We start from the raw sequence: 13,804 nt of genomic DNA, 5'->3' as shown, positions 1-13,804 counted from the left end.
TTGCAGATACAATAATACTTAATGTAACGTTGCAGATACAATAATACTATTCAGTTTCGATTCTGATATCAGGAATGTGAGCAACTTTGTTAATGTTAGCAAAGTTATACAGATTCTAAGAGCACTGGTGCTGCATGCTTCCAGACCAGCTTGGACAAAAAAGGCATCAGGGTGAGCACATTGTGCATTATTTGTTATCCAAAACAATTCTGTAGAGGACTTAATTGTCGACATATCATTGTAAAAGAACAGTGAAAGATGTGATTGCAAATTTGCAATAAACCAATACATGATACATTTACAGTATTTTCCAATTTCAGAGCACTCTGTTGGAATTTTAATATCATACAAGCTAGAAAGAAAAAATAATAATGCAGAGTACTCCATTCAAGAAGCATGACAGACTAGAACAAATTTACTCAGTCTCTATTCTGATATCAGGTAAACTTTGTAAAAGTCTGGTCCTTGTTCACCATTTACCACGCGAACCCTGTCACATAAATCCGAAGGCAATGGGTCTTCCTCTAGGGAAGAAGAGCATAATTTTAAGCAGGTGATCCGGACTAAAGATATATCAGAAAGAGAGTTATGAAGTTTCTGCTTAAATACTTGGGGCATCTCCGGGAGCGGGCCAACTATAAATAATTCCTGAAGAATGTAATTTTAATTCGCAAAAAGTTAGGACCATTTGGCAACACTAGTTTTTCAGAAAAAATTGGAATGGCCAAGTATCGCAGACATGGATATGGTATAGATGCTAAATATATCATCATCTTTACAACATTATAATTTTGGCAGATCCTTAACCTCACACCAATCAGTGTTAAAGGTTTTCGGTGTTTCTAACTTGCTCAACCCATCAAATGCCTCAAATGTCCCAACTTGGCCAGAACATTTTCTGAAATTGATGGTAGAAACACTAAATCAATAAATGAAAGAAAAATTTCGACTGAACATGGCAAACACACAAAGAGGAAATGTTCTATTGGTAAACCTGTGGTCCTACTTGGTATCGGTGGAAGATATTTTTACATGATATATTACTCCGTTTTGAAGATTATGAGGTGGATATGTGCTACTTGGTAAATCCGTTGAGCATCCAACAAAGAACTTGGTCAATGAGTATAGGACTGAATATTTAGAAACAAAAGAAGTAGCAGAATATGTCTACGATTTTTATTTCAAGGGCAACAAGTTGAAGAGAGATTTTTATTTGAAGCTACTGAAGTAAAACATGAAATTTTGGGTGCATTACGCCATATGTTTGTTGAAAATCATGCTTTGATTGAAATAGCAAGAGGAAGAAATGCAAAGAGAGATGTGAGTGTTAATGTTGGAATGGGGTCTGATGATGGCAGGGTTCAAGAGGAGGCTGCTAGAGAACTGGTGTATGAGGTTTGCTTAGCTGGTGCATATTTATCTGAATATTTAGCTGAATACGGAGTTGGGGAAATTTGAGGGAGTACTGTTGTTATGGAGGTTCCTGAAATTGACATTACTTTTTCCCACAATCAGAAATCATATCCAAATATGATTTCCGAGTCTTCTGGTAAGCAGGAACCACAGTTTGAGACAGCTGATAACAATGATGAAGCAGAAGGTGTTGGAAGCCAGATATATGAATTAAAGGAAGAAATGTTTGTTGAGACTAATAAGGGTAATGACGATTATGGGTGTCAATAATAAGACTGAATGGACACAAACTGCAGTAGCAGAAAATCTGGGATGATTTTTTCTAGTTTGAGAAAATCTGTTGATGTCTTTTCTTGCAACACAATTTAAAGCATTGTGTTACATATAATGAAGAAAAGGATGATGAAGGTGTGACATCACGGAATGCCAAAACAGCAAATGCAGTCACACCACACCAGTAACCATACCAGTAGCTCTAGCAGAGTTAGTTACATACACATGACAGCTGGTGCCAGGACCACATCCTCTCTGGTAGACAAAACTCTGTATATAGTCTCTCTTAGATAGATTAGTGAGTAAGTAAGAAAAATGTACTCAGAGAATCATGATCTCTCTCTCTCTGATCTCACTTTCTCTCTCTGATTTCTCTGAATATTTTTCTCTAGTTATCTTCAGCTCTTCATAGATATTATTGAGAAAGTAGATGTAATGAAAGATTGTAATTCAGTTTCCGCATTCTTCTAATGAAAAGTAGATCAGCTCTTTTTAGTTTCTTGAATTGTAACATGGTATTAGAGCAACCAAGCACGATTCTGAGTTTCTGAATTTCTGATTGAAGCTTCATTATAATTGTGAGAATGAAAACTTCTGTAACCAACTTCTTCATTCATTTCAGAAATTCCATTGTACTAAAACAAGCCAAAAGTCTGTAAAACTAAAAACCTGAACTAAAAACAATGAGCTGAAGATATATATACAAAAAAGTTCTAACTGATTTTCCCGCTAAAACCAACTGAATGTAAAAGATAGAAAAGACTAAACTACCCTCAAATGAAACTTCTATTTACAAAACAGTCATAACTTCCACAGCCTCCCCTCAAGCCGGACTTGGATGATGACAGACAAGACCAAGCTTGAAAACCATAAATCTGAGCTGAGCAGCACCAAGAGACTTAGTAAGAAGATCTGCAAGTTGCAGAGAAGATTGAACATGAAACAGAACAAGAAATTTAGCTTCAATGTAATCCCGAATGAAATGACAGTCAACCCTGAGATGCTTTGTTCGTTCCTGAAACACTTGATTCTCAGCAATGTATTGTGCAGCAGTATTGTCACAAAACAACTGGACAGGTAAGGGTATATGAACACCAAGATCTTCCAGCAAACCATGTAACCAAATCAACTCACTAGTAGCATAACTCATGCTACGATATTCAGCCTCACAGGTACTTTTGGAAGTGGTTTTCTGTTTTTTAGTTTTCCATGAAATCAGAGAATTACCAAGAAACATAGCATAACCAGATAAGGACTTTGCAGAAATAGTACAAGATCCCCAATCTGCATCACAATAACCTTGAAGCAGAAAATTATTCTGTGAAGAATAAAACAAACCCATGTTAATAGTACCTTTCAGATACTGAAGAACATGCATAGCAGCCTGGAAATGAGAAGTAGCAGGAGAGTTTAAGAATTGACTTAGTTGTTGGACAGCATATGAGATATCAGGTCGAGACATGTTCAAATACAACAACTTCACAACAATCCTTCTATAATTCTCAGGATCTGGTAATAAAGGCCCATCCTTGATGCTAAGATGTAATCCAGTGGGAAAAGGAGTAGAAACCACTTTGCATCCTTCCATTTCAGTATCCTTAAGTAAATCCAAAATATATTTCCTTTGATTCAATAAGATACCAGAACTTGTTCTAGATACCTCAATACCCAGGAAGTAAGATAAAGAACCAAGATCTTTAATTGTAAAAGCACTATGCAAGGAAGTCTTGACCAACTGGATATTGGATAAAAGATTACCAGTGAGAAGCAAATCATCCACATAAGCAACCACAGCAGTGAATTGACCATTTGAATCAGATTTAACAAACAAGGAATAATCCTGCTTGGATTGAATAAAACCCAGATCAATTAAATGCTTACTCAATTCCACATTCCACTGTCTGGCTGCTTGTCTCAAGCCATATAAGGATCTTCTTAACCTACAAACCAAGCCAGGAGCTACTATATAACCAGGAGGAGGTTGCATATAGATCTCTTCTTCGACATAACCATGTAAGAAGGCATTATTTATGTCCAATTGATGTAAAGGCCGGTCATTTGCAGCAGCCAAGGCAATGAGAACTCTGACAGTAGTAAACCTGGCAACTGGACTAAAAGTATATTTAAAATCTTTTCCTTTAATTTGTTTATCCCCTCTAGCTACCAATCTAGCTTTACACTTGTTTAAGGTACCATCAGGATTAAACTTAGCCTTATAAACCCATTTGCATCCTATAGCAGATTTTTGTTTTGGCAGAGGGACTAAATCCCAAGTCTGATTTTGTTCTAAAGCCTTAATCTCAGATTCCATAGCAAGAACCCAGTTTGGATCATTCTTAGCTTGAGAATAACAACTAGGCTCATGAATTGAAAGACCCTTATCTAAAGTGGTGAGATAAGCAGTACTAAAAGTAGTCAATTGAGAATCAGTGAATACAGAAAATGCTTGAGAAACATTGTGAGCAGAAGTAGAAGATTTTACAGAAGGTGTAACAATAAACTCATCAAACCTTTTAGGAATGATAGAAGTTCTTGTGGACCTTCTAACAGGAAGCATCAAGGTATATTCAGAAGAATCAGTATTGATAGAAGAGACATGATCAGGTAAAGAACCAATGACATGATTGTCATGATTGTCAGAAGAAGAAAGCAAATCAATACTAGGAACAGAAGATGTATCAGAATCAGCTATTAGAGTAAAACTATCAGTAATATGTGGAACCTATATCTGCATCAGGCACGGAAGAAACTGAATGTTTATAAGGAAATATATGTTCCTTAAAGCTGACATCCCTGCTGTAAACCACCTTCTGATTATCCAAATCAAATAGTTTGTAAGCCTTGTGAGCATATGGATATCCCAGAAAAATACACTTTAAAGCCCTAGCACCAAATTTGTCAGAAGTCTTGCAAGCAGCATAACACAAACAACCAAGTATCCTTAATCTTGAATAATCTGGCTCAGTTTTCATTAAAATCTTATAAGGAACCTTCCAGTGAAGCACAGAAGAAGGCATGAGATTAATCAGATGTGTAGAAGCTAAAATGCAATCACCCAAAAACTTGATAGGTAAGTTGGCATGAATTCTGATGGCCCTAGCAGTATCAAGCAAATGCCTGTGTTTCCTTTCCACACGGCCATTTTGCTGAGGGTTACCAACAACAGATCTCTGATGAACAATTCCAAGTGAGGAAAAAAGACTAGTACAAAATTCTTGAACAATCTCAAAACAATGTGAAGTAAATCAATACAAAAAACAAAAAACAAATCAATACAGATAAATCAATGTGAAGTAAATCAAAACAAGCAGATGCCAAAGAAGTTGAATCAGAAAAAAGAAGTTTGTGATGCTTAGCCATCATACAGGCCTCACAATCAATAGCAGGAAGTGAAGTATTAGTAAAACCAGATAAATGTTTGAACTTAGAAAGAGGCATATGACCAAGTCTAGGATGAAGAATAGAAAGAGATTTATCAGATTTGATAGAAGAACCACTTGATGTATTATCAAGAACTGAACAGGCTGAAGAAGCAAAATGTGGTTGAGAAATCTTATTAGATAAAAATTTATATAATCCCTCATGCTTTATACCAACAGCCTTGATTATATTTGTTGTAGAATCATGAAAAGAACATGAAGAGGAATGGAAATTTGCAATCAAACTATTTTGATCCAAATGTCTTGCAACAGAAAGCAAATTATGTTTAAATTCTGGGATATAGAAGACATTGGAAAGAATAATCTCAGAATTAAGAACCACTGTTCAGTAGTAAACACCTGTTTAAGACTACCATCTGGCAAAGCAATGTTAAGAGGCTGTGACAACTGTTGAATACTGGAAAAAATCTCTAAGAAAATTGCCATATGATCACTGGCACCAGTATCAACAATCCAAACATGCTTATCAGAAGGAAATGATGAAGAGCAAGACGCATTGAAAACAGACAATGTACCTGCAAAACTGGTTGTAGAATCAGAAGGACCATGAGAAGGATTAGAAGTAGACTGCATAAACTTCAAGAATTCTCTGTATAAAACCACATTGTTGTCTTCAACTGGAAAAGAAGCATCCTGTAACTGAGGATCCAAAGGAGACTCTTGAACATGAGCTGCAAACTTTGCAGGAGGACCTCTACCAGAAACAAAATTAGAACCAGTCTTGCCTTTGTACCATTCAGGATATCCTACCAATTTAAAACATTGATCCTTCAAGTGCCCTTTCTGTTTACAAAAATCACAAAACCTATCAGGTTTAGGTTTCCTGAAGTCTCTAACTTCTCTTCTTGGATTCTGAGGAAATCTTGAAGCAACTGCATTAACAGAATTCTTGACTGTTAGCAAAGCACTCATCTCTATTGGCTGAGCATTCACAATAGAATTTTGTCTATCTATTTGCTGAAGCATATGATATACTCGATTAACAATTGGAAGAGGATCCATGCTAAGAATATTGATCTTAGCCTGATCATAAGTCTTATTCAAACATGCAACAAACTGAATTAACTTCTTCAACTGAACAGCTTCAATGATCTTCTTCAAGAAACCACAAGAACATTTTAGTAAAGCTCCACATGAACAATCAGGAATTGGTTCCAGAACTTGTAACTGATCCCAAACCTTCTTCAACTTGTTATAATATTCCACTATTGAGTCATCATTTTGACAAAGTAGACATTAAGGTTTTATGAAAATCATATAACTGTGGAGCATTAGAGTGTCCATAACGTTCCTTGATCTCAAGCCATAAATCTCTTGCAAAAGGAGTGAAAATGAAACTCTCAGCAATTATTTTATCAATAGAGTTTAATATCCATCCTGTGACCATATAGTCATTACGAATCCATTTCTGTAACTCTTCAGAATCATCAGCAGGCCGTAACAGAGTTCCATCAGTAATCCTAATTTGTTCTTAGCTCCTAAAGCCAGAACAACACTACGACTCCAATTCACATAGTTATTACCAGAAAACACAATATGACCTAGCTGTGAATTCGAATTATCATTCAAAAACAAGAAATATGGATCATTATAGCTAATTGCAGAGTTGGAAACATTTGTTATGTTTAGAGAAGATGTGGATTGACTTTGAGCCATAAGTGTTTGATGAAATGCTTGAAAGAAGTAGAGTTGTAATCAAACGAAACAGATAACAAAACAACCGTAGAATCTGATATTGATGCAGATTCAATTACGATTTTACAATAACAATTGAAAATCAAGAAGAAGATGAAGAAGAAGCTTCAAACCAGAAAAACGAGTTCAATGGCGGAAATGGAGAATACGAGAAAATGAAGATGGAGCATAGAACCTGCTCTGATACCATGTGAGAATGAAAACTTCTGTAACCAACTTCTTCATTCATTTCAGAAATTCCATTGTACTAAACAAGCCAAAAGTCTGTAAAACTAAAAAACCTGAACTAAAAACAATGAGCTGAAGATATATATACAAAAAAGTTCTAACTGATTTTCCCGCTAAAACCAACTGAATGTAAACGATAGAAAAGACTAAACTACCCTCAAATAAAACTTCTATTTACAAAACAGTCATAACTTCCACAATAATCATCGATCACTACTTCGTGTTCTTCAAGGTTCTTGAGGTAAAATTCAAGTTCTACTTGTTTAATCTGATATTGATTAGTCTTGAGCAACAATCATTGTTTCGATTTGCAGTTTCTTGATTCACGGTTAATGATGGAAATCGTCTTCAAAATTGATACTCTTCATTAATATCACTCATTTTATTAAGCATCAGTCTCTTTTTCACTCATCGAATCTGCTCATTAATCTGCTCGGTTTGTTTCGGTCATGTTTGCTGATCATTGATTTTTCCTCGATTCAAGTCTATTTCAGTCATTTTATCAATTCAATTGATATTTCTTTGATTTTACTTCTCTAAAATGGCTAGCACTAGTAACAATAACAATGTCATTCCAACTATTGATCCGTCACAATATCCAACTTCTCCATATTATGTACATCCGTCAGATAATCCTGGAATGAAGTTTGTATCGTTAAAATTTGATGGAAATAGTTATGGTGATTGGAAAAGGTCATTATTACTGAGCTTAACAGCAAAGAATAAAATTGGATTTGTGGATGGTTCCATTGTTAAGCCACCTCTAAATGATGCCATATACAAAGCCTGTGATCGATGTAACAGTATGATGATTTCTTGGATATTAGGAGTTCTGGATCAGGATATCTCCAGGAGTGTATTGTATTATACCACTGCTAAAGACATTTGGGTGAATTTAGAAGAGAGATTTGGTCAGGCTTCTGGAACTACACTTTATGAGATCAAGCAGTCTTTGAATGAAATTAAGCAAGGAAATGATAACATCTCTGGTTTTTACATAAAGATGAAGATGTTGTGGGATCAATTGGATTCAGTAGATAGTGTACTAGTTTGTAACTGTACAAACTGTAACTGTGGTTTGACTACTAAGCTGATGAAATCTAAGGAAGATGGAAGAGTAATTGATTTTTTGATGAAGCTGAATGAAGGTTATGAGATGTTGAGAGGAAGTATACTAATCATGAGTCCTTTACCAAGCATATCACATGTTTACAGATTGATTGTGCAAGAGGAAAATCATAAAAAGATATATCAAGGATCACAGGGGAATCCTGATCAGCCAATGGCATTTGCTGCAAACAGAAGGTTCACACAGGATAGGTTCAAACAGCAATTCTCTAGACAATCTCAAGGTTCTGATCCAAGAAACAGAACCAGTTCATTTTATTGTGAACATTGCAAAATGCCAGGACACACTGTGCAAAGATGTTATAAGATCCATGGTTACCCTTCTAATTTCAGAAATGATAAAAGAGCAGCTACTGTGCAATATGAAGAAAATTCTGGAAATAAGGCTGAACTGCAATCATCAGACAAGAATGCTATGTTTACTGCAGATCAATATCAGCAGTTGTTGAAATTACTTGTGAAAGAAAAACTTACTGAGAATGAAGTTCATGGTGATAATCTACAGGGCTCCAAGTCTGCACATGTTGCAGGTAAATTTTGTCTCACCTCTGTAAATGGCACTCATTGGATTGTTGATAGTGGAGCTACAGATCATATGTGCTCAGATTTATCATTCTTTATTCATGTTAATGAATTGAAAGGAAGCAACAATTTAATCACTATTTCTAATGGAAAACAGTCTCAGGTTACACATATTGGTACAGTTAAGATAAATGAAGACATAGTTCTTCATGATGTACTTTATGTACCTGATTTTAAGTTCAACTTAGTGTCTATACCAAAGATTTGCAAGGATGCAAATTGTTCAGTGGTGTTTACTCATAATGGTTATTTTCTTCAGGGCCTTTCAATGAATCCACTTGCTCTTGGTGAACTAAGAGATGGTATGTACTACTTAAACAATAAAGAATCCCCAAGAGTACAGGTTACATCTGAAGCTTTTGTAAATAATGCTGTTTTTTCTTCTGTACATACTGTAAATACAAAACTATGGCATTTAAGGATGGGTCATATGCCTGCTCATCTGTTGAAACATATTAAAACACTAGGATGTGGTGTTCTTTGTACACTTGATTGCATTTGTCAAATATGTCCTCGGGCAAAACAAACTAGAAACTCATTTCAATATAGTGTGACAAAGACAACACAAGCTTTTGAGTTGGTTCACATAGACACTTGGGGACCTTACAAAGTGTCTACTTATAATGGATTTAGGTTCTTTCTTACTGTGGTTGATGATTATACAAGGATGACTTGGGTTTTTTTGATGAAGCAAAAATCAGAAGCTGCAGGGTTATTAGAAACTTTTGCCAATCATGTACATAACCAGTTTCATAAGGATATCAAAATCATCAGGAGTGATAATGCACCTGAGTTTTGCGAAGGACAAATGAATGAGTTTTATAGAACCAGAGGCATACTACATCAGAGAAGCTGTGTCAATTCTCCACAACAGAATGGAACAGTGGAGAGAAAACACAGACATATTTTGGAAACCTCTAGATCTTTATTCTTCCAATCTGGTTTACCTATTGAGTATTGGGGAGAGTGTGTTCTATCAGCTGTTCATTTGATTAACAGAATGCCTTCACAAGCATTGGAGTTTTTGAGTCCATATGAGAAATTACATGATGAGCCACCAGAATTGTCTTATATAAAGGTGTTTGGTTGTTTGTGCTTTGTTAGCACATCTTCTGTTAATAGAGGGAAGTTTGATTCTAGAGCAAATCAGTGCATGTTCATTGGTTATCTTGTAGGCCACAAAGGGTACAAGGTGCTTGATATGCAAACAAAACAAATTGTGATATCCAGAGATGTGGTGTTTCATGAACAACACTTCCCTTTTCATCTTAAAAAAAACAATGTTGCCCCTTCTCCCTTTTCCTTGCCCACATTTACTCCAGAATGTTCATTTCTCAATATGGATTTACCTGATGTTTTTCAATATGAAGCTTCACATTCTATGATTCCACAAACAGAGTCTACAGATCAATACTTTAATGATACATTTTTGGCTTAATAACCTTTTGGCCCTTGAAGTATGGGCCAATATACCTATCAGCCCCAAAAGTATGGAGTCGTACCCTTTGACCCCTAGAGTATTAAATACCGTTCCCTTTTACCATTTTCGTGATTAAAACGACATATCGGACTAAATCAGAGGGTAAAACAGTCTTTATTGTAGAAAATGGCTAAAAGGAACGATACCTAATACTATAAGGGTTAAAAGGTATGGAAAATCGGCTTTTACTAAAATTTTGTTGTTCCTTTTGGCTATTTTAGGAGCTTGTTCAATGATCAATAGGTTCACTCATCTTGCTGGGGAATTGTTTGGACTGCTTATTGCAATGCTTTCATGCAGGAAGCCATAAAAGTAAGTGGCACTCTTGTTAGTTGTGTACACGGTTCATTAGTTAGTACTTATCGATGAATTTCATGTACCAAATGGAGAAAATCGTCGATTGACAGAATTTTTACCATCATGGAGGTTTGCAAATGGGATTTTTGCCCTGGTCATGTCCTTTGGCCTCCTGCTCACTGCATTGAAAAGTCGAAAAGCAAGATCTTGGCGATATGGCTCGGGTAAGCATGCTTGTTATGATTTTAGATTATCTAGGAGACTAGGACTGAATAAAACTTCGGCATGCACAACCTCTTTGCAGAAAGAAAAATAATCAGATCACAGTGGATGATTATAATGTAGGGCCTGAGCAGCATCTTTCTTGATGCAAATTATCAACTTATAATTTGCAATGCGGAGCAAATTCTTGATAACTACGTGACCTTCATTTGAACATCATCAAAGGGTGTGATCAGTACAATTATTCCTATAAGGTCACTCTTACACGATGCCACTGAAAACTTTCACATCAATACTAGAATGCTTCATCAAGGGATTAAAAATCAGTGCCTTCAGGAGCATGAGATGTACAGAAGAAGCATCACCATTCCGAACCTACAACTTGACTGACAAGAAAAATCTCAAAAATCCTACTCACACATAAGGAATATCCAAATCAACCAGAAGGTGATGGACCTCTATTAGTTGTGTTGTGTTAGTTCAACTGGTTTCGCATAAGATACTGCTAGATAATTATCTATCTCCACGGATCATAATTTCTCCCTCCTGTGTACATATTGCTAAAGTTTCATAAAAGACCTTATGGATGCTCTTCGCTGTCACTTTCTTGTTTTGTACTTATCCTACTGGTTTTCTTCGAGATGGCTCATTAGATTACGAAAAGTATATTCAATCAATTTGGATAACAAGTTATATATGCTTAAGTCTTCTGCTTGTTTTTTTATGTAAGCTCAACTACAGCTTCTTTTATGTTTAACACCTCTAGATGGATGCTCTTCCCCAAGCCAAGTATATGCTTGATGTGGGAAATTATCAGCTTGATTCAGACATCCCTAATTTCATTTTTGAATTTAAAAAATAAACATGACATAACAGATTACCAAGAGATAGAGGTTCTCCTCCACTTTCAATTTAAAAACGCAACCTCAAAGATGTTGCTAACAAGTTCTCTGCTGAATATTCCAAGGGTATAAGCTCCTGCTGGGTGATGAATGCTCTAAACATTTTCTAGACATCAACTCAGACTCGTCACTAGCCTGACATTGTTCATGATGCATGATAGGCAGTGCTCGATGCAGGCAACTGAAGCAGCAAGCTCAGGACGCTTGCAGCAGAGAGTAATAATCTCTGGACTGCGACAAATTTTAGTCATTAAATTTATATGATCTTCTATTCAGACTTGTTCATTGTAAATGCTATGTAAACTGGGTTACTTTGGTTTTGTTGATGTGCCAATAGGCAGTGCTTGTAAAGTTGTTTGAGATAAGCTGTTTGAGAAGATAAATGGTGGGATTATGAATTGTAAAGTTGGTGTTTTGGTCTTTTTGCCAACTTATTGCAACTCGTATTTCTGTCTGCATGAACTTGCCTTAATGATGGAGTCATACCCTTTAACCCCCGGAGTATTAAATATCGTCCCTTTAGCCCTTTTCTACAATAAAGACTGTTTTACCCTCCGATTTAGTCCGATATGTCGTTTTAATCACGAAAATGGCTAAAGGGAACGGTATTTAATACTCTAGGGGTCAAAAGGTACGACTTCATACTTTTGGGGCTGATAGATATATTGGCCCATACTTTAAGGGCCAAAAGGTTATTAAGCCTACATTTTTGGATAATTCTGGTACTTCTACTTCTGCTGAACAAGAAGAGACAAGTTTAAGAAAAAGCTAGAAGCATTAAGAAACCATCTGCACTTCAAGATTTCATTTGTGGTAATGCTCAGACTGATATACTTTCATCACATTGGTGTAATCTTGTTCTTTATTCTCACTTGCCAGCATCTTTCAAAGCCTTATTTTCTCAAACTGTCATTGATATAGAACCAACTACATATGCACAGGCCTGTAAAGATCACAGGTGGGTAGAAGCTATGAACAAGGAACTACAGGATTTACATTTGAACAACACCTGGACTTTGGTAGATCTTCCTGCTAGGAAGAAACCTATAGGCAACAAATGGGTTTATAAGATCAAATTAAGGGCAGATAGTAGTGTGGAAAGGTTCAAAGTAAGACTTGTATCCAAGGGATACAATCAGAAATGGGGCATCGATTTTGAAGAAACATTTTCTCCAGTCGTTAAAATGACTACTGTTAGATGCATCATTGCAGTTGCAGCTCACAAGAATTGGACATTACATCAATTGGATGTTAATAATGCTTTCTTACATGGATATTTGGTCGAGGAAGTGTACATGTTAGTACCAGAGGGTCTTTCTAATCCATACAATAAGGTTTGTCGGTTGCTTAAATTTATTGTATGGCTTAAGGCGGGCATCCAGACAGTGGTTTGCAAAACTTGTTGGAGAGCTTCTCAAGAAAGGTTTTGTCCAGTCCAAAAATGATTACTCCCTTTTTAACAGAAATGCTAGTGAGCAGATCATTATTGCAGCAATTTATGTTGATGACATTATTCTTACCGGCAATGATCATAAAGGTATTAGTAATCTTAAAGCTCATTTAGATGTCACCTTTAGTATCAAGGATCTGGGAAAATTAAGTTTTTTCTTAGGCATAGAGGTGGGATATGTCAGTTCAGGTATCACACTAACTCAAAAGAAGTTCACATTGGAGTTACTCAAGGAAGCTGGAATTACAAATTGTTCATCTAAAGTTACACCACTTCCATTGAATTTGAAACTAAGTGTTGATGATGGAGACCTTTTATGCAGATCCTAGCAATTACAGGTGTCTAGTAGGAAAATTAAATTTTCTCACACATACAAGACCAGACTTATCATACACTGTACAATATTTGAGTCAGTATTTACATAGTCCTAGAGTCCCTCATTATAAGGCTCTTTTACATGTCCTTCATTATGTGGCATCTACATCTGGCCAAGGAATCTTGCTGACAAGAGGGGAGCAATTAACCTTGCAGGCCTATTCTAACTCTGATTGGGGAGCATGCTTGATACTAGAAGATCCATATCAGGTTACATCTTGCTGTTAGGAAAGTCTCCAGTAAGTTGGAAATCTAAGAAACAAAGTATTATCTCCAGAAGTTCTTCAGAAGCTGAGTACAAATCAATGTCTTCTGCAGC

This window comes from Apium graveolens, chromosome 11 (genome assembly GCF_009905375.1).
Source record: "Apium graveolens cultivar Ventura chromosome 11, ASM990537v1, whole genome shotgun sequence".
Lineage (NCBI taxonomy): Eukaryota > Viridiplantae > Streptophyta > Magnoliopsida > Apiales > Apiaceae > Apium > Apium graveolens.
This window is presented reverse-complemented; position numbering follows the sequence as displayed.